We start from the raw sequence: 22,149 nt of genomic DNA, 5'->3' as shown, positions 1-22,149 counted from the left end.
TGGAGTTTCAATGATCATAAGAATGGTGAGGAATCAGCCCAGAACTACACGGGAGAATCTTGTCAATGATCTCGAGGCAGCTGGGACCATAGTCACCAAGAAAACAATTGGTAACACACTACGCCATGAAGGACTGAAATCCTGCACTGCTTGCAAGGTCCCTCTGCTCAAGAAAGCACATGTACAGGCCCGTCTGAAGTTTGCTAATGAACACCTAAATGATTCAGAGGAGAACTGGGTGAAAGTGTTGCAGTCAGATGAGATCAAAATCAAGCTCTTTGGCATCAAGTCAACTCGCCATGTTTGGAGGAGGAGGAATTCTGCCTATGACCCCAAGAACACCATCCCCACCATCAAACATGGAGATGGAAATATTATGCTTTGGGGGTGTTTTACTGCTAAGGGGACAGGGCAACTTCACAGCATCAAAGGGGCGATGGTCGGGCCATGTGCTGTCAAATCTTGGGTTAAAACCTCCTTCCCTCAGCCAGGGCATTGAAAATGGGTCGTGGATGGGTATTCCAGCATGACAATGACCCAAAACACACGGCCAAGACGAAAAAGGAGTGGCTCAAGAAGAAGCACATTAACGTTCTGGAGTGCCTAGCCAGTCTCCAGACCTTAATCCCATAAAAATATGTGGAGGAAGCTGAAGGTTCGAGTTACCAAATGACAGCCTTGAAACCTTAAAGGATCTGCAAAGAGGAGTGGGACAAAATCCCTCCCGGGATGTGTGCAGACCTGGTGGCCAACTACAAGAAACGTCTGACCTCTGTGATTGCCAACAAGGGTTTTGCCACCAAGTACTAAGTCATGTTTTGCAAAGGGGTCAAATACTTATTTCACTCATTAAAATGCAAATCAATTTGCATTTTATCATTTTTTATCAATTTTTGAAATGCGTTTTCTGGATTTTTTTCTTGTTATTCTGTCTCTCATTGTTACAATAAACCTAAAATTAAAATTATAGACTGATCATTTCTTTGTCAGTGGGCAAACGTACAAAATCAGCAGGGGATCAAATACTTTTCCCCCTCGCTGTATATAAATAATTAACTTGCACTGTTAAGATCCTTGGCTTTGTCCCTTATACTATTTTTTTTTTTTTCCTTGCCCCCTACTTATGAGTACCTAATGTAAAATCTTGCCTACCTAAACCTTTTACACAATAAATTATACGATAAACATTAAATATGAAAACACTCCACCCCCACACATTTTGAAATAAAATCATGTGGAAGTCAATTACAAAACCTGAGGTTTAACCATTTCCCATCCACTCTTTGTAGATCAATGATGCCCCATGCAGAGAACGTTGTTTAGGTTCCACAGCTAGGACAGGGCTGTTGGGAGACTGTGCTGTTACTGACAGTTCCCATTGTCCAGTAATGATCTGGAACCAAGTAGAATGATTCACGATCAGGTAATAACCATGTCAGCTATGACAGTTATTGCAGGCGGTTTGTTAGTAAACAAACCAACATTGCTCCAGCTGTCATTGAACAAGCTGTCCACAGAGTTCAATGAAAAATGTCTTTTTTTTAAAGAAGACATTATAGTGTTTAAAAGGAAATACATTTTAAAACTTTACAAAAATACAATTTTTGTTCATTTTTTAGAATCACATTAAAAATCCGAGTAGGCTATTTATTAAAACATTGTACCAAACAAAATCATTATCGGTCATTACTGTAAAAATGTAGATATTATGCATGAGATAGTATAAAGTTATTTAATGAAATTGAGTGTACAATTTGAACTCAGTATCCATGCATCAATGACCTTTAGTCTAGGAGTTAAACATTCTTAAACTGCATAGAAACAAAAAAGCAGAATGAGCAAAAATGTTGTGTTAAAGTGATGCTGTAGCATTTATTACATTTTTCTTTTGTGGTTTTCTGTGGGGTGGGTGAAAGTTTGTTCTTTTTGTTTTGTTTTTTGAAAGACAGATCCTTGCCTTTTCACATCAGGAAGGAAGAGAAGAAGCCTTCATCAATGCTGGGTTGGGAAAGTCAGAGGTTTACCGTAGAAAAGCTGCTTACACCAATCAGAGAAAAAGCTTTATTTGCTTGAACCGAGTTAAACATTGTTGTGAATCTAAACTAAATTTAGAAAGAACTTATTCAGAATTAGCAAGAATTGGAAATACTAATTTATTTGACTAGCTTAAGTAATCTTGCAATAATTAAATGTGTTACTTGGGAATTTATATTCCTCCTAATGGGTGAAAAGTTCTACTACATTTATTTTAACAGTGCTGCTCCCAAATCCTGCCCATACAACAGCACAAAACATATTATTGCATAAACTTTATAGTGGAAAGAAGTCATGGAAATCTATTGCCAAAATCATGCGTTTGCAGAATTTACTGCCAACATTGCAAAAGGAACATACATTATTGCATTTAGGAATTGGGGGATTTGTTGGCCTCACATATCAAAAGAAATCATGTAAAAAAGTACCATCATCTGAGTTTAATTGAAACAGAAAATTTGGGAGCAGGGACCCCAACTCCGAACTCTCCAGGGGAGAAGTGCAAACGGACTATCTCGGTACAAGTAAAAGAGGGTAAACAGCAGAAATGATAAACATGTATATAAAACACAATTTTATTTATACAAAAAGTCTATATAAAAATATGCACAGATGACATGGAATTTCAAGTAGTTTCGCGGGGAACCCACTTCATCAGGAAATGTATTTGTGAATAAAATACAATACAATAAAATATATATATTTTTCACGGTGAAGGGGGATGAAAGGGGTAAAAAAGATTTGTAGACAGGTAAGCGGGGCTGCTTACCCATGCTGAGGTGCGAACAGAGTTCAGGCCTGACCCGGCGGGGTCTCCCGCGGTGACTGGGGAAGACACATATAAGGCTGCAGGGAGACAACCGCCTGCATGAATAAAGAATGAGGGGTATATATAAGTATAACAAATACATTGTATGTCTGTGATCCAAACAGTGAGAGTGAGTGAACGGAACACCAGAAAAGACCACGTAAGAATGCAAGAAGGATCCAATACCAAAGGACCAGACTAGAGGGACAAAGAAAATGTGTGGTTTCCCTGAATGATTTTCCTTTGGTGCCAATCATCATCGCCCTTCTCACTTTTTCGTTTTTATGATCACATAATTTTCTTTGTCCCTCTAGTCTGGTCCTTTGGTATTGGATCCTTCTTGCATTCTTCCCCAGTCGCCACGGGAGACCTTGCCGGGTCAGGCCTGAACTATGTTCACACCTCAGCATGGGTAAGCAGCCCCCCTTACCTGTCTACAAATCTTTTTTACCCCCCCCCCCCCAAAAAAACCCCTCTCCCTCCTTTTTCTTCATGTTGTGGTATCACCCCTTTCATCCCCCTTCACCGTGAAAAATATATATATATTATTGTATTGTATTTTATTCACAGATACATTTCCTGATGAAGCGGGTACCCCGGGAAACTAGTTGAAATTCCATGCCATCTGTGCATATTTTTATATAGTTTGTATTATATACCCCCTTGACTTTTTGTATAAATAAAATCGTGTTTTATACATGTTTATCATTTCTGCTGTTTACCCTCTTTTACTTGTACCGAGATAGTCCGCTTGCACTTCTCCCCTGGAGAGCTCGGAGTTGGGGTCCCTGCTCCCAAATTTTCTGTTGCATTTAGGAATTGATTAACTCATGGTTTTATATTAAATAACATTTTGTTGTGTTTATATGCATGTGCGGATTTCCAATTTGCTTCAATAAATCTGGACATCCTTTTCTGATCTTTCTCATTAACAATGCATTAAAGCAGAAGGAATTGTCACTCACTGGATTTGTTTTGTTTTTTTGTTTTTATAGCAGTGTTTTCTGTAAGTTTTAGAGACTGTAATCCATGAAAATCCAAGAAGGTCAGCAGCTTCTGACTTGGAAAAACAAAAGCAGAAAAAAGTGCACAAGCCACTCACAGAACCAGCAGTTCATCAAATTATAGTGCTTCTCGGCAGTATACTGCCTTCCAGCAGAAGCAGAAGCATCAGCACCTGGATAGAGTGAGGAGACAATCTACAAATGTTACATTCTAGCATGTACTTTACCAATATACTTAATAATGGATTTTTGTCTGTGATTGGGGCATCAGCATTACCAGCTGCTTTGGTGAGCTGGTTATTTGTTTCCTGGTTACATATAGAATATACAATAGCGATGTGGAGGGCAGAATTTGTCTTAAACTGTCATTAATGACACAGACAGACTCGGCACCTCTCCACAGAGCCCTATTACCCTTATTCCCTGACTTCCCCTGGGTACTCCACTGGTCCTTTGGCCACACATCCTTTCTCCATCGATCTACAGAGGACTTTTCTGTCATCATGGGCAAGGTCTCAGTCCTTTTTAGAGGCCATAGATCCCAGGGGTAATAAAAGAGCCCTTCAGTCTCCCCTTCACAGTCGGTCATGGACTTTGCTACTGCAGCTGATACGCTGTCTGAGAAGGGGATAAAGGTGGATGACCCCCCTTCTTCTAAAGAATTAGATCAGGATGAGATCTAATCAAAGCTTAAGTATACTACTGCTACCCTTATTAATGTGGTATGCTCATATTTAGCGTTAGAGCAGCCAGAGTCTGCTCATCCTAAGATCTCCAGCATGAGTTCCCTAAAAGTGCCCAAGACCTTCCCTGACCACTTGCTCCTTGAGTCTATTTTGCATAGTGACTAGCCTAACCCTGAAAGTTCTTTTCTCCTAAATGTTTTGCTCACAAAATCTTAATAAGTAGGGTTTCCTGCAGAAATAGACAGTCCCTGTGGTGGACCCAGCCATTTCTTGTCTTAACAAGACACAATGATCCCTGTAGAAGATACAGTAATTCTGTGTTCAAGGACCCAGTGGACAAATGGTTAGAAGCCTTCTTTAAGGTCCTATTTTCTTGGGCGGATCACCATGCAATCTGTGGTTGCCTCCATGGCAGGCTGCCAAACCTTAGCTTGGCCTGAGACCATAGATCCATCCCTCTGTTCACCAGCACCTGGAACTTTTACCTGTGCCCTTATGCTACTGCATAAACATCTTGGCTCTGTAGACAAACCAGGAAATTAATAAATCCTTTCATAGCAAGGTAAATCTTGTAGTCATTTGTTTCCTGAAAAAGAGCCCCTTTAGAAGAATTCCCCTTATGTCTCAACAGGACAAACAGAGTGGCGTTAGGGGTTCTAACCCCTAATCACTCTATCCATAACTAAAAATAAGTTTTCCCTTTTTTTGCCAGTTTCTTTCTGTACTCATCTACATGTTCTCTGGACAATGTTGGGCAATGCCAGGCAACAGATTGCATTACCATTTCCAACCAATATCTATCGCCTTTGTTAATGAAACATTTCAGCCAAGTCCAGGGAGCTCAGATTTTCTTCAAACTTGATCTCAGGAGGGCATACCACTTAGTATGGATCCATGAGGGGGATGAGTGAGGACATATGGCATTACAATGCATGTTGATAAGACTGCTCATAGTTTTTACTAAGGAAGCATGTGACAGGGTGAAAATGCAATAATACAATTGGAAAACGGTTGTCAACCCATAACCGGAGGTGTCTGAACTTCATAGTAAGGTGTTTTGATAAAAGCTACAGGTTTAAAAAGATTTTAAAAAACCTCTAAAATTACATTAGAACAGAGCTCCAGTTAAAAAAAGACATGAAGGAAATTAAAAGCCCATAAAAAGATAAACAAAACCAGCTAGAGATTTCCCTCATGGTAGTCTTCTTTAGCTGTTGCATTTTCACTGTCAAATGTGTCCTTCAACCTGTTTCCTCTGAACCCTGGTTCCGCCCCTGTTAGTGGACAGTGAAAGGAGAAGCAGAACAGTAATGAGCTGATCTCTCTATTCCTCTACTTTCTCTTCCTATCAGTATGCTTTTTTCAGCACATGAGCTTATTGATTCCTTGTACTGCTTCTTTTTCTCACACTCCATGTCTGCTATACAGGAATCTTAAGAGGTATGAAAGCCAGGTAAAATTTGGGTACTTACACGGCTTGCATTTAAAAAACACATTGCAGAGCTACGTTGATTTGTGTCTTTTATATCTACCTAGGTTTTTATTATGCTAAAGCCTATGTAGGGTTATGTACCTTAACAGCCTACCAGTCATTCTGTTGAGGAGACTCCAAAGTCATGTGTCATGAGTGTATACAGAGATTCCTATCTTTTTTGTCAGGTGGCCATCTTCTGGTGAGCTTGTCATATGGGTATTTCCCTGTTACCCAGTTGCTGCCACAGCATAGGTACGTATGGCAAGGCAAGGTGTCATCTCACCTGACCCAGAGAACCCCGATATAGACTATTTATCTATAGGCAATGACATCCATAATACCAACACCCAAGTACATTGTACTTATATGCAGTAAGATGTGTGTGTGTGTCTTTTTTTTTAGAAACCATCTAGTTCATTTCAGATCCCAGATGGACACCAATAAACAAACCAACAAACTGAAGATATACAAAACCAGGATACATATGTAAGTACTACTTTTCTATTTTCCTTGTGTGCCTTTCTTTGAGGTAAAAACAGTTTCTACATCAAGCTGCTTCTTTACTGCCAGAGAGTACGTTCACATGCTGAAAAGCCTGAGTCATTTCTATGGAATCTTCACATACCCCAATTTGAGACCAGAGGCAAGTACAGCAACGATCTTCATCGGCTTTACCATGTGGCATACAGTCTGAGCAACCACCCCCCTCCCCCCAAACCCTAAAACTCTTACATTCTCTTTAATTTAAACACTGCATCATGTAGTGACATTTGTGAGGATACAGTACCACTTCTCTATCTTACTTTGTCTTCTGAGAATTCTGCGTTTGAAAATGCTTTCTGATCCTCATGACCTTCTGAATAGCCATTAGAAGCCAAAATTAAATAATCCCTATGGGTATAAGACTTTAGTTTACCCCCTATTTTCCTTTTTAACTAAGTAATATCACAAGATACTTGCAGAGCACATTTTATCTTATATACATTTTAGATATAGAAATCCGGTTGTTATTTCCTTGTAGGATCACAATGTCACTTGTATATGTATCATATGAGTGGAGTTGACTGCTATCATCTTGAAGACAGGTATGTTTCTTGACAGCAAATAAAAAATTCCTTCCTAATACCTTATGAGTGTCACGCAACCGAAGAAACATAGACATCATTCTATATGTCATTTATGTTTCTCAGAACCAATACCTCTTTACAAAAAATCCAGCTAACAGGTCTTTCTAGTAAGGCTATTCTACATGCAGTACAAGTTTTATTTCAACATGGCAACACATAGGTGAATACAAATATGCAAGCTGAGAATTAGTACAATTATATAATACATATTTTATACCTAAATAATAATAATGTTTCCAAACCTCTACAATAAAAATATTCCACTGATTGGAAATAAATTAGATTTTATAAACTGCATATTTTTGACTAGTGGAACATTTTAACATATGGAGGGGGAAAAAGAGAAACTGACTCAAAATAAAAAATAGTAGCTCATTATTAGATGAATTGATAACAGACAATGGGGTTTTTTACGAAAGGCAAATCCACTTTGCACTGCAAATGCACTTGAAAGTGCAGTCACTCTAAATCTAAGGGGTAGATCTGAAATGAGTGAAAGCTCTGCTGATTTTATCATCCAATCATGTGCAAGCTAAAATTCTGTTTTTTTATTTTCCTTGCATGCCCCCCTTGGATCTACAGCGACTTTACTTCCAAGTGCACTGAAAGTGCAAAGTGGATTTTCCTTTAGTAAATAACCCCCTATGCATTCAAATTTCAGTGGCCCTCTGCTTTTGCACAAGAAAGTAAAGCTGTCAAAGCAGTACACACTATAGATATGCAAATCTGGCACCTCAAGTTCAGTACAACAATATGAATAGTATGTACAGGCAGTCCCCGAGTTACGAACACCCGAGTTCCGAACGACTCCTACTTACGAACGGCCTCAAATGCTGGCCACTTGTTCTCCACGCTGGTCCTGGATACCTTCGGACACATCCCATACTGCAGTACTACATGTACTGCATGGCCAGAAGAGTCCCAGATAACATAACAACCACCCAGAAAATCCCACATCCATGCACAGGCGGACGTTACACTTACAAATGCAGTGTTGCGACTTACGAACAACTTCGACTTACGAACAAACCTACAGTCCCTATTGTGTTCGTAACTCGGGGACTTCCTGTACTGTAGCTGGCAAAGGGAAGGAAGGGTTTGTACAGTTCACACAGAAGGACACAGGTTGAGGACCATTCATACTGTATGTAAACATGATTCTTTATTATGCCTCTTTCTTAGGTTCTTTGCCTTAGTGTACATTATTATAGTTTGAGATTTAAATGATGACACACACGTCTCTAGGCTAATTGTGACCTTTAAAGCCAAGTCAACAGTCTGAAAGTACATACAACACTGACATTTTAATTGGGCTTTGAGCTACCCATATCTTAATCTTCACAGTGTTTCCATTGTCACACATTTCACTGAAATTTTTCTCCTCCTACATGCTGGCACATTGTTGAGTGTATGAAGGACAATTGCAGTAGATATGGTTAGTAAAATCTTTACTTTACACTTTCAAAGTCAGACAGGGTGAGCTTTCAATCACATGCATTGTAAGCTCTCAGCATCAAGTCATTAATGCACCTCAGAATACAAGCTTTCAAAACTTATTCTCAGACATTTCTGGTTGAGAATATCTATCTATCTATCTATCTATCTATCTATCTATCTATCTATCTATCTATCTATCTATCTATCTATCTATCTATCTACAGGGGGTCCCCTACTTACAAACATCCGACTTACAAACGACTCCTACTTACAAACGGAGGGAGACAACAGGAAGTGAGAGGAAATCTACCCCTAGGAAGGGAAATTCACTCCTGTAAGAGTTAATATGGGAAAAAGGTGTCTCCACTGATGCTTCATCACCTATCCTTATTTCCCTAATAACCCCAAATTTTCAAAATCCAATTGTCATTGGGACAGAAAGTGAGGTGAAATCTTCTGAACAGGGGCACAGACAGCAAAACAAATGTTACAGGGGTGATAACCCTTCCCTATGCTATCTACAAAACTTAAAAATAGATTTTTTGGCTGGAGCTACACTTAAAAAATTTACCTGTTCCGACTTACAAACAGATTCAACTTAAGAACAAACCTAAAGTCCCTATCTTGTTTGTAACCCGGGGACCCCCTGTATATACACACACACACACACACACTCACAAAAGTGAGTACACCCCTCACATTTTTGTAAATATTTTATTATATGTTTTCATGTGACAACACTGAAGAAATGACACTTTGCTACAATGTAAAGTAGTAAGTGTACAGTTTGTGTAAATTTGCTGTACCCACATAATAACTCAACACACAGCCATTAATGTCTAAACCGCTGGCAACAAAAGTGAGTACACCCCTAACTGAAAATGTCCAAATTGGGCCCAAAATATTTTGTGTGGCCACCGTTATTTTCCAGCACTGCCTTAACCCTCTTGGGCATGGAGTTCACCAGAGCTTCACAGGTTGCCACTGGGGTAATCCTCCACTCCTCCACAACGACATCACAGAGCTGGTGGATGTTAGAAACCTTGCGCTCCTCCACCTTCCATTTGAGGATGCCCCACAGATGCTCAATAGGGTTCAGGTCTGGAGACATGCTTGGCCAGTTCATCGCCTTTACCCTCAGCTTCTTTAGCAAGGCAGTGGTCATCTTGGAAGTGTATTTGGGGTTGTTATCATGTTGGAATACTGCCTGTGGCCCAGTCTCTGAAAGGAGGGGATCATGCTCTGCTTCAGTATGTCACAGTACATATTGGCATTCATGGTTCCCTCAATGAACAGTAGCTCCCCAGTGCCAGCAGCACTCATGCAGCCCCAGACCATGATACTCCACCATGCTTGACTGTAGGCAAGACACACTTGTCTTTGTACTCCTCAGCTGATTGCCACCACACATGCCTGACACCATCTGAACCAAATACGTTTATCTTTGTCTCATCAGACCACGGGACATGGTTTCAGTAATCCATGTCCTTAGTCTGCTTGTCTTCAGCAAACTGTTTGCGGGCTTTCTTGTGCATCATCTTTAGAAGAGGCTTCCTTCCTCTGCAGCAATGCTGGCAGCACTCATACATCTGTTTCCCAAAGACAACCTCTGGATATGACACTGGGCACATGCACTCAACTTCTTTGGTCGACCATGGCGAGGCCTGTTCTGAGTGGAACCTGTGCAGTTAAACCGCTGTATGGTCTTGGCCACTATGCTGCAGCTCAGTTTCAGGGTTTTGGCAATCTTCGTATAGCCTAGGCCATCTTTATGTAGAGCAACAATTCTTTTTTTCAGATCCTCAGAGTTCTTTGCCATGAGGTGCCATGTTGAACTTATAGTGACCAGTATGAGAGAGTGATAACACCAAATTTAAAACACCTGCTCCCCATTCACATCGGAGACCTTGTAACACTAATGAGTCACATGACACCGAGGGAGAGAAAATGGCTAATTGAGCCCAATTTGGACATTTTCAGTTAGGGGTGATATAATAAAATATTTACAAAAATGTGAGGGGTGTACTCACTTTTGTGAGATACTGTCTGTGTATATATATGTGTGGCTGATACCAAAGCATTTTTAGGTACTTTCCCTAGTTACATTTGTTTAAAGGAATAAATAGCATTAGGAAGGAATTTGTTTAAAGGAATAAATAACATTAACATTAATCTAAGTTCTAAGTTATTAAAATGTAAGTTTTAAGATGTATTGAGGAGTTTAGCCCGTGTCCACCCTCCAGATGTTCTATGACATGCCTGACTCTCCGCTATACTATTTGTGAGCGGTTATTTTATACCACATTATGAATTTTTTAATATTTGTATGTATAATAAATTGATGCAAATGTTTAATATATTTAGCAGAATGTGATACCCTGTAAGTTGGTCCCAAGGAAGCTACGCAATCAGCGAAATGCATCGACCAGCAAATGAAATACACCCCCCCTCCACTCTTTAAGTCTGGAGTACCAATACACTAGTAGGAGGTGTCTATATACTGGCCCCAAGTGGGACCTACTGTATGTATCATATTGCAATATTACTGGTTTTAAAACCTACCAACACGTTGTGTGTTATTTTTAAAGTATTGTAAAATAAGATTGATATTTTTAACAAATTGGATTCTGTCTCATGTGCTTGCCAGTAAAGTTCATTACCAGCAACACTGGTTTCTGCAAATTGTACATTTACTAACATTAATTGGTGTTTTTTCACATGTGCTTTGGGATAAGTTTTAAATGAAATACAATAGTATAAGTAGAAAAGGTACTTGGCTTTGTCTTCGGAAACTTAGCCTCCTTTGATCCAACATAAAGCAGTACTCAGACTTGGAAAATAAGTATCAGCATTATGAGATAATCAGGGTTCTACTGCTCTGCACAAAAATGCTTACAGGAAGGAAAAACACAGGGATTACATCATCTACGTGCAAATTCATTGCCCAGTGAAAGAACTAAGGTGAATGTAGACAAAGTTGCATTGATTAACTGCTGTGTAGTCTGCTGAGGTCCAGGGCCTTGTAGTATTGTCTGGCAGGGGTGCCTGGATCAAAATCTTATCCAAAAAGAATTACACATTTTTTGGCAGGGGTGCCTGGATCACAATTCTATCCAAAAAGCATTACACATTTTTTGGCAGAGAAAACAGTTCACATAGATATTTCAATTGTGAAGATTTTGGCTCATGGGAAGAAATGAAGTCTGGCTATGATAATATACTGTCTATATGCTGAAGACAATGACTGGATTTCTCCTTTTAGTTAGTCCATTAATATACACACCTGACTTTATTTGCACATATTGAGTCATGACTTTTATTTCTTCCTATCACAAACGCTCTTTTTTCTAAAGTCTTAAGACCAGCATTCCACCAGTTAGAATTATAATTTGACAGGTATGAAATAAGATGTCTCTTCACAGAGCTACACAGACATTAGGCATATCAATGCATAAATAGATCAAATATTTTCAAGAGTGCTCCTCTCCTTACAGCTGCCTGAGGCAGGCATAAGTGGACGGCAGAGCAATAAAATTCCTTGCACTGAATATCAGCAGTTGATTGCTGGTGCTGACAAGTGGCATAAGTCACCTAGGAAAACATCCTATATTTTCTAGGTGAGAGATTCTCTTACTAGATCCTATTCTTACAGAAAAAAATATAATTAAACAAAAAAAAACACATCTACAACTATCTTCTCTCTCAATTCGCATTTCTGTTCTAAAAGTGTGGGGATCAATACTCAAAAACAGGGCCATGTCATGTTGCCTAGGATCAGCGATGACACTATTGGGAACCCTGAATACGCACCTGCTTAAAACGCCCCTTTTCTTGGTTGGTCCCATGGAAACCTTTCCCTTATAGCTTTGGCACATAAGGAACGAAAGAATGGATACTAAAATCCACCCCTAACTCTTAGCTTTGACCTGGATCTCAAAAACTGGTCAATGGGTTCCATATTTGCAACTGTGGGGGTTACTGGAGCACCTCCAAAGGCTGGGACTGACCCATAGGTGCCCTATGCCATTTAAAAACCTATGCCTCTTAAAATCAAAACCTACTCAACTTATTTCAGCTTTATACTATACTGATAAACCACATGTACTCTAAACACTAACCCATAAGGAACTAGGTCACCAGCTACAGTAGGTAGATATCCATAACAAATCTAGTTTGACAAGGAACGTCTATTACCTATAACACAAGGAGGAAGAAACAGCCTTGCCTCATAAACTATATAACAATTCCATGGCCACTTGAAGCACCTGGATTGCTTTTTTCTGGCTTTATGCAATTTAAAGATCTCATAACATAATACATACAGTAACTACTTGCTGGGGTGCCTGTCAAGCACCTGATGCCTTTCTTACCCCTGAAAATTATAATTTTCCCATCATTGTTCTTACAACTTTCAATCTTTTTACAATTCAACATAGGTGGTAAATCGAGATTGTTGACTTAGGCCTACAGACTTGGGACACAAAAAAGCTGTCTACAATGCATGAGTTACAATAGTCTTTTACGAAAGTCTACAAACAATTACTCTTTAGATGTTAAAGTGTATTGCATTCTTACATGTTTTTAAATATGATCACCCCAATATGAATTGTTCTTTGTCACCTTAATGTGAACTTTTAAATAAAAAAAAAAACCTTCCTTTGCTGTTTCTCCCAGTACTTGGCATTTGGTGGCAACTTCAGAAGCTGCCAAAAGCAGAACACGTAGTGCACAGTCATATCAAATCTGAACCTGTTTCTGCCATCAGCTGCTGGAGGGCAGCTGAAATGAGATGCAAAGCTCTCCTTATTTTTAGCTCTGTTCACTCAAGGTAGAATAGATCAGAGTTAACATACAACATGACAGTCCCAATGTACAGTACACTCTAATGAGAATAACCTTTTGGTTGATCGGAGACTTCCAAAAGCAAAATGATTTACTAAAATAAATACTCTTATTTTACCTCACGCTGTCATGCTCTGTTGTTACTTAATACATTTTAAACCAAAATCATACTTACCTGTACATTCTGCTACTGTAAGTGTTTATCAACACACAGATTCACTCTTTATTAAGCGCTTGTAAACTCCAACATTTCTTATGTATTTCCTGTTGATCCTGTCAGGATTTTGTAAGACAATAATTAACTATGCTCTCTGCCTCTGCTAACTTTATTATTTAGCATTATTTCCAATTCTCATTTTGACTAGAGGATACCCCCCTCCATGTTATAGAAAAGAGGAAAGGGGCAGGTGTCTTGTAGTCCTTAAACAATTCCTGTTCTGGAGGGCCAATGCTGTCCTTAGATACAGTATGAATAGTAAGCATTTACACATTTTTGTTTTTAATAGAGAGTGGAAGGGTTAGAATCCCTATGAAGTGTTTAATACTCTCTGTGTCCTCTGATTCACATCATTTGTCTTAGTGATCATTGTCACTGGAATAAAAAAGTGATGAAATGGGAAAGCAATGGGAAATGGGAGGTGATGTCTTTCAATAGGACAGCTGTAATGGTGATAACTGTGTCAACAGGTGCCCCATGTACTGGGTCTTCTCCTTTGCCATCAGGAGCCAAAGCTGGACAGGAGCTCATCCATGCTTCACAAACTGTGAATCAAGGAGAAAAGAACCAATGGCACATTAATTAATCCCTTGTCGTTAAAATGTTATTGCTCTGGACAACAACATAAATTCCAATGGGGGACCTCCTTCGGTGGTCCCAAAAGGGGCTTCATGTTATTGCCTGAAACAGTAAAGCTTTATCTATGAGGGATTCTATGGTGTTCCACCTATGTCAAAATGTGAGTTTCTGTAACAGGTGTACAGTATGATCTCAGCTTTTGTCTTTCAGAAGGTAGAAATTCTCTGCATATGAATCAGGGATTGTCTGCATCTCATATAGGATTTTGCTGTCACAGATTCACTTATGGGACATTTTATACTTATGTGCATACTATACATGCATTTTGCCACGTTCTTATATTCACACATGAGTGTATACTGTATATATATATATATAGCTATATCTATCTATCTATCTATCTATCTATCTATCTATCTATCTATCTATCTATCTATCTATCTATCTATCTATCTATCTATCTATCTATCTATCTATCTATCTATCTATCGAGAGATCTATATATCTATAGATATAGATATATAGATATAAAGATATATAGCTATATATACACACACACATAAACACAGTGGGAACAATAATTACTTTATCCCCTGCAGATTTTGTAAGTTTGCCCACTTAAAAAGAAATGAAGGGTCTATAATTTTTAACATCGTAGGTGTACTTTAAATGATAGAGACGTCAACCAAAAATCCAGAAAAAACACATAAAACAAACGTTATAAAGTGAGTTGCAGTTCAGTGAGTAAAATAATTATTTGATCCCCAAGCAAAACATGACTTAGTACTCGGTGGAGAAACCCTTGTCGGTAAGTACAGAGGTAAGATGTTTCTCGTAGATTGTGACCAGGTTTGCACACATCTCAGGAGAGATTTTGGTCCACTCTTCTTTACAGATCTTCTCTAAATCCTTAAGGTTTCTTGGCTGTCTCTTGGCAACTCGAAGTTTCAGCTCCCACCATAAATTTTTTATAGGAGTACGGTCTGGAGACTGACTAGGCCACTCCATGACCTTAATGTGTTTCTTCTTGAGCCACTCCTTTGTTGCCTTGGCGGTATGTTTTGGGTCATTGTCATGCTGAAAACCCATTCACGACCCATCTTCAGTGTTCTGGCTGGGGGAAGAAAGTTTTCATCCAAGATATTACAATACATGGCCTTGTCCATTGGCTCCTCAATGCGGCAAAGTCAGCCTGTACCTTTAGCAGAGAAATAGCCCCAAAGCATCATGTTTCCACATCCGTGCTTGACTGTAGAGATGGTGTTCTTAGGGTCATAGTCAGCATTTTTCTTCCTCCAAACACGACGAGTTCAGTTAATGCCTCGAGTTAAGAGCTCAATTTTGGTCTCATCCGACCACAGGACTTTCTCCCAATCCTTCTCTGAATCATTTAGATGTTCATTGGCATGACTGTACATGTGCCTTCTTGAGAAAGGGGGACTTGCCGTGGTTGAAGGAAGAAAAATGTTCCCAATGACTAAGCTCCATGGGGCGGAGTGGAATGCGTTGGGGCGTGGCCTGGTCAGAGTTCAGGCTGAGGTTGCCACTCTATTCACCTCTCCAGGACACCATAGATGTGCGACTTCCAGGGTATACCCCCTTTTCCCTTGAATCTTCAATGGAGACTTACTAAACAGTACCCAAAATCATTAAAATCCCTATTTGAAGAATTTCCTAAGATTTCTTATTGTTTTCCATTAATGCAAAGTAGGGGAGTGGATGTACTATATACAGAAAGAAACGCAGGCTAAAAAATAAAACCACTGGTGTCATGGTTAGGGCTGCTGCCATGCATTGTAAGTTTCGTAGGTTCAATCCCATAGTTGTTTTTGACTTTTTTTTTCGGTATTGCAATTAATCAGTTTTAGGGTCCATAGATTACATTTCAACAAAATAATTTACAGGAATCATACCCTATTCACATTTGTTTGTTCTATTAACATCCCAAAAATGTGAACAAATGATTGAAGCAAATATTTTTTTTTTTCTAATACTACATGTTATTTTTTACTTTACAAACATACAAATTTATATTTATGAAGGTTGATAGGAAGGTCTGGGCTTGATAGTTGAGCACAAACACATGCATACAAATTTTTGTGGGTTCATTCTGATCTCTCTGTACACTAAAACAGAGTTGGTCTTAATTACCTCCACTTTCATTCGATATTAACTGTCAGCATTTTATTTTGAATTTGGTGCAAGAGTTGCGACACAATGTAGAAGTGGCACAAATTAGAACTACCTGAAATAGGCGCATGAGTAGCAGTAAGAATCAAAACCGTTGCAAATGTTTCTCAACAAGAGAGTAATTCAATATCAGGAGCAAATAAAACCAGTAAAGTGGCGCAGCAGCTTTCTTGAATTCCACCCAATGTTTCCATAGTCTGCTTGATAAACTAGTGTAAAAAAATACTTTTGTATCATGCTTTTTAAGCCAAGAATTACTCATTTTATTAAGCCTGTTTATGAAGTGTTAAAAACATTAAAAAACTATTCTCTGTAGCACATGACCTAAACTATCTCTGGTAAAAGGACATTTTTACAATTCCTTTTCTGCAATAAAATGTAAAAAATAAATATCCACGCTACATTCCAGGGCCTCAAAAGTCTAGGGTTTCCATGCTATATCAATGCCCAGTGGGAGTATGGTCGGTGTGCATAAGGATGCCTATAGCCAGACTCTAGCCAGGGGGGGGCAGTATTTTGCTGCTAAGGTAAAAAAAAACCACGATGGGCATTATCTTTAGGATAAACTTGCAGTCCGGTAGAGTCAATGCCAAACAACAATACAGCATTTCAACACTGGACAGTGTACTCACATTTTATGTTAAGACCTAAAAGGATGCATATCTCCATACTGTAACTGCACTGAAGAACTGAATGTATTTGATTTGCATTACATATACTGTAAGCACAAGTCCTTCAGTACTTTCAGGATTTCTATGAGAAACGTTGTCCTAAGTTATCCTTTGCCTTTACAATAAGATCAAAGAAAACACTCACTCCAGGTACTTAAGAAATGCACACTATACAGGTCAGCAATGATTACAGAAGTCTTTACACCTGTAGGATACCACATTCATGTTAGGGAGCTGTAAGCTGGGCATTAAAGGGTAACTATGGAAAAAAATAGCAAAAAAAAAAAAGAGTATATAGCATATACAATTGCTACATGTTGTAATTTAATGTTATTAAAATCTACCTTTCCTTTTCAAACTGTGGCTCCATAATTTTCTGTAAAATTGGCAACCTGGAGGTGTTCTGTACGCTAATGTACAAAATGCCTCTAAAAATGTCATAGCCTGCTTGTGTGATTGGCTCACTGATTTTTCCAGAAGTCTGCAAGATACAATTTGGATTTAAGGTATCCTCTGCAACAAAATATCAAGCTAGTCATACATGGATCGAAATTTGGCAGGTTCAGCAGAGTTTGGCCGTATTTCGATCCATCTATGGCTGTTCCTAATCGACAGCAGTTGATATAATGAATAATTGCTCTTGAACTGGCTTTTTGGAAAATTTTGCTTTGATCAGCACTGCAACCAATCGGCTGCAAAGCTGATCAGTGTATTCTGACAACGGGGAAGTCCCTCTTTCAGAATATAAAGACACAGCAGGGAGGATTCCCCCATTTACCTTGATTGTGTGGATGGGGGAATCAGTTCAGTTTTATCAACCAGCCCGCTGGCTGTTTAAAACAAAAAAATTATCTGTGTTTTTGCCAGCTTAAAGCATGTGGAAACCCCCATCTTGTAAAACAACCCATTCAGTTTAAAATAGAAATGTAAGGAAAACATTTATGTATATACTGTATATATTGTGTATACTGTATATATATATATATATATATATATATATATATATATACTTTTTTTCCCTTTATTTTTTTAGACGTGATCACATTGGGGTTTATTTACTAAAGGCAAATCCACTTTGCACTGCAAGTGCACTTGGAAGTGCAGTCGATGTAGATCTGAGGAGACATGCAAGGAAATAAAAAAACAGCATTTTTGTTTGTACCTGATTGGATGATAAAATCAGCAGAGCTTCCCCTCATTTCAGATCTTCCCCTCAGATCTACAGCGACTGCACTTCCAAGTGCACTTGCAGTGCACTTGTGGTGCAAAGTGGTTTGCCTTTAGTAAATCAACCCCATTGTCTCTGTTCTCAGCTGCATAAGAGCTAGGGGAGGAGAAATAGCATTGCACGGAACTTCCAAGTGAAAAGCTGTGCGAGGGAAGGGGGGTGTCAGGACAAATCTGATAATTGGAGGAGAGCAGGCTGAGTTCCCAGCACAGCTAAAGAACTGACCGTGATGTGCTCTCCTGCTTAGTGTGGTCAGTTTTTAATAGGAAAGCTGAGGTGCTGGCAGGAACACCGGGGATTTCACACAAAGGAAGCAAAACAAAGAGAACAGGATACTTTTTCATACAACTATATAGTACAACAGAAACATATCAGGAATATGACATTTTTGGGTTTACAGTACATACTTTAGCTATATTTTACCACCAATCGCATGTTAAAGCTGTATGAGAGTGGTTTATTATTATTATTATCAGTCAGCTGCTGCACTTGCAGATCTCTAATGGGGAAAGCTGCAGGGTCTGCATCCCTTTAGATGTGATTTCCCTTTGGGAGTATCTCACCAAAAATTAAATTTTTGTTGCAGGGGATGCCAAAAATCTGACTTGTATCTTAGTGTAGACTTCTGTGAAAATCAGTGAGCCAATAACACAAGCAAGAAATTACATTTTCAGAGGGCGTTCTATACACCATCTATGTACAAAGGACTGTTTTTAAGGCAGGGCAAAAGGGGAAGCTGCCCTGGGCCCCATCATTGTTGTGGGGCCCAAAGCAGCTGCCTCATACTTGCCAATTATCCCTGTTTAAATTCCCTTGAAGTTTTAGTCCGTGCTGTGTCCCAATATCTCAGTGTGAAGTTTTGTTACTAATGCTGCTCAGCTCTGTCCAATTGCCGTGTACAGATGACTCACCTGCAGACCCTGTGTTTACATGTAAATAATCTGCATTAATATGTAAATAGAGGTGACATTGATATGTAAATAGCCACGGACCAATGGTATTGATATGTAAATAGAGGCAGGATTCATATGTATATCACGCCCCCCCCCTGAAGTCATATTCACCATCACTTCTGCTGAATGGTGCCAACTGGGGAGGTAAAGGGCCATGCTGGAAAGTCCTGCCTACAACTGTGGTCATTAAGCCTAACATCAGCCTGTTCTGCAAAGGAAAGCAAATTGGAGGTGGAACACTTTTTCAAAATAATATGGTGCCACAGCACCCTGAATTTTGGTGCATGTGAATACACACATCTCAGCAAATGCGTGAGGGTGTCATTAACAATTAATGGCACTGCTGTATATCTGCTAAAGGGCAGCACGTTTCTGTGGTGTCAGGAAAGCGGTTTTGCATGCGTTCCTGACACACACAAATGTGAACGCAGGCTAAATATCTCAGTTGCATTAGTGGTCGGTGTAAATCTTCTCATTACATGGGGGCTTGGTGTACAATCCTTTCATTCACACTAATGGCCAGTGTGAAGGTCCCCCTTACATTGGTGGTCAGTGTACATTCCTCTTTACACTGGTGGTTACTGTGAATGCTTCAATTACATTAGTAGTTAGTGTAAATCCCCATTACATTAGTGGTCATTGTAAATCCCCAATACATTAGTGGTCATTGTAAATCCCCAATACATTAGTGGTCAGTGTAGAAACTCCTCTTTATTTTGGTAATCAGTAAAAAAAATTCCAAACTTGCATTTGTGGTCAGTTTAAAATCCTCTCTTGCATTGGTGGTCCATGTGGAAGCCCCCTTTAAATTGGTAGTGAGTATAAATCCCCCTTTATTGCTTGTTGATGTAAAAACCCCCATTACATTGGTTGTGTAAATTCTTCATTGCATTGGTGATCAGTGTACATTTCCCTTCACATTGCTGGTAAGTGCAGAATTGCCCTTACACTAGTGGTCAGCGTAAATCCCCCTTTATATTGGTGGTCAGTGTAAATCCCCCCTAACATTGGTGGTCATTGGAGGTCATGGAGGCCATTGTATATTTCTCCTTACACTGGTGGCTGGTGTGTTAATGCTCCTATTATATTGGTGTTCGTGTAGAAATCCCTCTTTGTATTGGTTGGTGGCATAAAATCCCCTGTTATATGGTGGTCAGTGCAAATTCCCCCCTCACATTGGTGGTCAGTGTAAATTCCCCCTCATATTGGTGGTCATTGAAAATTCCTCATTACATTGGTGGTCAGTGTAGAATCCCCCACTACAGTATATACTGTACTTGATTTCAAGAATTTGCAACAGTGTACTGCCTATTAACTAATCCTATCCCCCCACCACTGCCACTGATCCCATCAACCCCCAGCTTTGCCACTGATAACATCCCCCTCCCCAAGCATTGCCATTGATCCCAGGAGTCCTAGGATCCCTAGGAGTTTTCTGTCTTTCTGTCTATTGATGGGTCCCCTCACCTCCCCAGTTCATGGTGTGCAGGCAGTGAGGAGATGATATGCTACAACCTTTGGCAACCAATCAGTGAGCAGTAATTGTGTGCATTAACCTCACGCAATCAATCATTGAACGGTAAGGATATGCATTAACCTCTAGCAACCAATCAGTGATCAGTAATAATATGCAGTAACCTCTAGCAACCAATTGGTGAGCAGTATTGATGTACAGTAATCTCTAGCAACCAATCAACAAGCAGAAGTCATGTGCTGTAACCTCTATCAAATAATCAGTGAGCCATAATGTGTGCTGTAACCTCTAGCAGTCAGTCAGTGAGCGGTAATGATAAACTGTAACCTTTGGCAACCAATCACAATCGCTGCCTGATCTGATTCGGTAAACTGATTTTGAGTCTAGCTGCTATTTATTGTATGTATTAGAGCAGGTGGAGAGCGAAATTGCATGGATAACCCTGTATGTACAGAACACCTTCAGTTAGCCATATTGCATTGCATTTTACAGAAAATTACAGTGGCTGCAGATTGAAAAGGAAAGGTAATTTTTAATAACATTCAATTACAATATGACTTGAGTCACAATTGTATACACTATTTTATTATCATTTTTTATTTCCTATTTTTTTTCCCCCAAGAAAGTGGAGTTACCCTTTAACTGTCGAATCTATACTATTTTAACAGTTTATTCATATGTCAAGCACATTCCTCTAGAAGAGAATAATCCAAGCCCTCGGCAATTAAACAATCGCAGAATATTGTGTGTTTGAAGATTAGCATCACATAATTACATGTTTTACACCGCTAACCTCCTACAGATCTTTCTGGGAAAACATCATAACAAGTGGTTAGCCTTCCAGTTTCCCTCTTTCAAGTAGTTTTTTTCTCAGAACAGAAGCTAGTAAGAAAAGAAAGTTGGCTGAAATATTATCTGAAGAAGTTCATAGAAATGGGGACCGCCAACTAATAACACCATGACTCAACAGCTAATCAAACTAACATGATGAAATGGGGAACAAGTGGAACATTGAGGAGGTTCCTGAAATGGGCTGAACTACACAGGCAAACTTTATTCCATGCTATATAGTGATTTAAAAACCAATTTGCAGCAGAATCATTTCAAATTATTTAACTTCCAAAAAGAGGTTAAATGTTTCACCCTCTCTAATGTTCATATACCTTAGTCATAAACAGTAGAATTCCCTAACTTCAATACTACACACCATATTATCATCCTTATTCCACTACTTGGCCAGTCAGTGACCCATAAGTTTCTGTACATCAGATGTCATGACAATTCACTAGCTGCATGCTTGTACTTGGATGACAGCTTTGTACTAAAGACAAAATGACAGTTGAAGAAGAAGTGCAGGAAAATACATTTGGTTTTTAAAGTGATACAAAAGATATTTTTTTAAAATTAAAATAAAAGAGAGGTTAT

General features: G+C 39.2%; 1 protein-coding gene across 14 annotated transcripts in view; it reads right to left on the bottom strand.

Moving 5' to 3' along the window:
- PPFIA2 (PTPRF interacting protein alpha 2) overlaps positions 1-22,149 on the bottom strand; it is a 544,100-nt gene that overhangs the window by 505,993 nt on the left and 15,958 nt on the right. The window lies entirely within an intron of this gene.

Source organism: Aquarana catesbeiana, linkage group LG03, assembly GCF_042186555.1.
Source record: "Aquarana catesbeiana isolate 2022-GZ linkage group LG03, ASM4218655v1, whole genome shotgun sequence".
NCBI lineage: Eukaryota > Metazoa > Chordata > Amphibia > Anura > Ranidae > Aquarana > Aquarana catesbeiana.
Note: the sequence above shows the minus strand (reverse complement) of the source record. Positions and strands in the feature narration are given on the sequence as shown.